A 3,855-nucleotide genomic window follows, 5' to 3' on the forward strand; every position below is an offset into this window, starting at 1 on the left:
TTTATGAAACTTTAAATCAGAACCGAATATGTTTTTTTTTTATTTTGACATAAATTTTTACTATCGATATGCCCTTGAAAATCTGTTTTAATTCAATACCTGCAAATTCAAGCACAAATAACCATAAAAACACATAATTTTACTTAATCGCTACTTTATCGTTCAGACGATCTATATACAGATCCAAAGCTTTGCCCGTAAAATCTACATTTTATTACTGTTTTAAATTATTTCAGACACTTTTACTATCGTTACTACAGAAAGTGTTCATCTTAGCTGCAACTGTCACATAAAAACTAATAGATTAAAGAAAAGGAGGAAGATTTGTACAATAGAGGCTGTCGCTTGTATTCATTACAAACTAGGACACATGACGCGTTGTATTTAAATCTTAGGATTTTATTCTTATTCTTTCGTCATATATGTGAAGTCTAGTCGTTTTCAGTTAAAATGGTTAACTTTGCAAGGTGTTGCATTTTTAAATCTAATAACAAACAAAAAAAAAAGGGTAATAGATCATATAGTTAAATCAATATGGTTGCAACTGCGAATCATCTAAAAGTATTGATAACTCTATGCAACACCAGTCAATAACATTTCAAAATCTTACCAGTCAATGCTTTGATGAGACTGTCATCAAAGTGAGAGGTTAAGCGCTTGTAAAACCAGGTTTAATCCACCATTTTCTACATCTGAAATTGCCTGTACCAAGTCAGGAATATAACAGTTCTTGTCCATTCGTTTTTTATGTGTTTTGTAATTTGATTTGTCCATGTGATTATGGACTTTCCGATTGGATTTCCTTTGAGTTCAGTATTTTTGTGATTTTACTTTTTTTCAACTGAATTATAGTTGAAATAATTAAAATTTCATATTTGCATAGCTGCGATCTGTCTCTATTGTCACTAAAGATTTACCATAATCTTAAAACATTCGGATTTGTTGAAATTCATCACTGCCACGTCCCCTTGTATTTTTGTCCATCTGATGAGTTAAGCCTTTTTCAACTGATTTTTATAGTTCGTTCTTATGTTGTACTGTTATACCACTGTCCCAGGCTAGGGGGAGGATTGGGATCCCGCTAACATGTTTAACCCCGCCACATTATTGATGTATGTGCCTGTCCAAGGTCAGGAATAAAGGCAACAGTAGTATACCGCTGTTCAAACTTATAAATCCATGGACAAAAAACAAAATCGGGGTAACAAACTAAAACTGAGGAAAACGTATTAAATATAAGAGGAGAACAACGACACAACACTACAATGTAACACACAGAGAAACGGACCAAGCATCAGAAAAAATCCCCCGAGAATAACAAATATAACATCAAAACCAAATACGTGAATTTGGGATAGACAAGTACCGTGACACGTCTTATCGCAATGTGAATTTACACTCAAAAATAAGAGAAAACAAACAACGCAACGTTAAAATGTAACACACACAGAAACGAACTATAGTATAACAATGGCCATATTCCTGACTTGGTACAGGACATTTTTAACAGGAAAAATGGTGGGTTGAACCTGGTTTTGTGGCATGCCAAACCTCCCTCTTTTATAGCCATGTGAAATGCAACATTAAAATGACAACCCAACACCACAGGACTACAATATAAACAAATTGGAGAACACAATCGACAAAGAAACACACAAACAACAGCCAACAAGTTCAAAATTTTAATACGCTAGAAGTGCATTTTGTCCAGGAGCCTGTAATTCAGTGGTTGTCGTTTGTTTATGTGTTACATATTTTTTTTTTTCGTTCATTTTTTTACATTAATAAGGCCGTTAGTTTTCTCGTTTGAATTGATTTACATTGTCTTATCGGGGCCTTTTATAGGGACTATGCGGTATGGGCTTTGCTCATTGTTGAAAGCCGTCGTACGGTGACCTATAATAGTTGTTAATGTCTGTGTCATTTTGGTCTTTTGTGGATAGTTGTCTCATTGGCAATCATATCACATCTTCTTTTTTATATCATACATTTCGTTAACATCGTACAAAAGGATTAATCTTTATATTCACGCTTTCATTTTTACAGTATCAATAGTTTAATATGTGCTGGACAGGATTGACAATGGTCGGTAGATGAAAATGAAACAAATCAATATGAGATAAAATTGAAATAAAATAATAAGATTGATAATTAGATTATTATTTTAAAATTGTTTCTGTCCAGCATTTTAAGCCTTGCACAGTATAAATTTGTGTGTGTGGTCGTAGAAATAAGACCACATTCGTCTAAGACTTTTCGCTTTGAATGGCATTGAACAACTTCTGCTGTACATGTTGAATTTCCCGTCCATGTCGTTGTACCCTGGGACGTACCAACCACTCCATCTACCGTTAAACCATTGGATTTTGTATGCAGCAATTTTACCTCCAGCTGCGACTTGATCCACTTGCATGTTTAGTCCAGCGGGCCATCTACAGTCCCTCGTGGCACGTCGTGTGATCTCACTACATTTAGCCTAAAACAAAACATGAGTTTCTTAAGATGATAGTGAGATCATATAAAATATAGGTATAAATCATATAATATATTGGTATAAATCATATCATAAATTTACATAGTGTTTCAATTATGTTTTCACAAATACCGACTAATTGGAACAGATTAAGATGGCCGTGTAGGACTTTAGTTCCAAAACAAGTGAATGGATGTTGAATTTGTTTTTTTAAATGCTGTCGAAATAGAATTTTTTAACAAAAGATGTTGTATATGTGTACAGAATAAACAAATCTACATCTTAATTCGATAAAAGAGTCAACATTAACAAAAAAGGTCAAATTTACTAAACGTTCATATGTTGGTATACATTCTTCTCATATTCATCTAAATTACATTTTTTTAGTAAAGGCTTGTTTTTCTTTCATATTTCTAATATAGATTTGAAAGTCGATGATTTAGTGCCAATTTTGAATTCGTAAACATGTTATTAATTTGGAATTCGAAATTATTTTGAATTCGCAAACATGTAATCAGTTTGGAATTCGTAAATATGTACTATATATAAAAGTTTGATATAATTAATTTGAAATTCGTAAACAAGTAGTTATTTCAAACTTGTGAACATCCAGCTATTTGTAATTTTTGCAGAGAATATTTATAGGAATGTATATGCATCTTCTGTGTTAAAGTGGCATTAAACATACCTGTTCTGATCTGTCATATATAATTTTATCTCCCCATCCGTACGAAATACCAAAAAACACACTCAACAGTACTGTAAACCGAAATATTGACATAGTCATTCCTCACTGCTGCTTGCAATGAAAAAAAAACATATGCTATAAGGTAATATGGTAATGTATATGCTATATTAAAATGAAGATATCAATTTCCTAGTCCTTGAGTTAGAAATGTGTGACCATGTATCAAATAGTATGACATTGCTTTGTACACGCAACAAGTTTCCCGGAATGTTCGATTGTTTTCTTGCGAATTAACATCATTAAAATCTAACACACAGTGACACTACATTGCAATACAAAATCCCATTTTAGTGAACTAATAAAGGACCAATTGAGGACTTTATTTTTAACAGTATAGTTGTTACACTAGCTTGATTTATTTAACAAATAATGGATTACACTTCTAGGAACTTAAACCAATTTTTGTAATTCAGAAAAAAACTTGATTTTTCAAATTGTTTCACTCTCCCAAAAACTCAATTTTTACTTCTAATACTGTGAAATTTAAATATACTTACACACCTAATACTTTTTGCCTGATATAAGAATTCAAAGTGGTTCATAGTCGTATTCTTAGTCATCACAAATTTCAAAGAAAAGTCCAAACCGGTTAACTGTCATTTTTTTGCATACATGTATTAACAGTAAATTTTTC

The 3,855-nt window shown here is 32.1% G+C and overlaps 1 long non-coding RNA gene across 1 annotated transcript; it reads right to left on the minus strand.

Moving 5' to 3' along the window:
• Nucleotides 1–2,139: 2,139 nt before the first annotated feature.
• Nucleotides 2,140–3,299, minus strand: LOC143051043 (uncharacterized). Its single transcript, XR_012970561.1, has 2 exons — nt 3,162–3,299; nt 2,140–2,476 (listed from the first exon to the last, which is right to left on the minus strand). It is a non-coding gene; the product is annotated as an uncharacterized LOC143051043 (long non-coding RNA).
• Between the last annotated feature and the right edge of the window lie 556 nt (nt 3,300–3,855).

The sequence above is a fragment of the Mytilus galloprovincialis genome, chromosome 11 (assembly GCF_965363235.1).
Source record: "Mytilus galloprovincialis chromosome 11, xbMytGall1.hap1.1, whole genome shotgun sequence".
Lineage (NCBI taxonomy): Eukaryota > Metazoa > Mollusca > Bivalvia > Mytilida > Mytilidae > Mytilus > Mytilus galloprovincialis.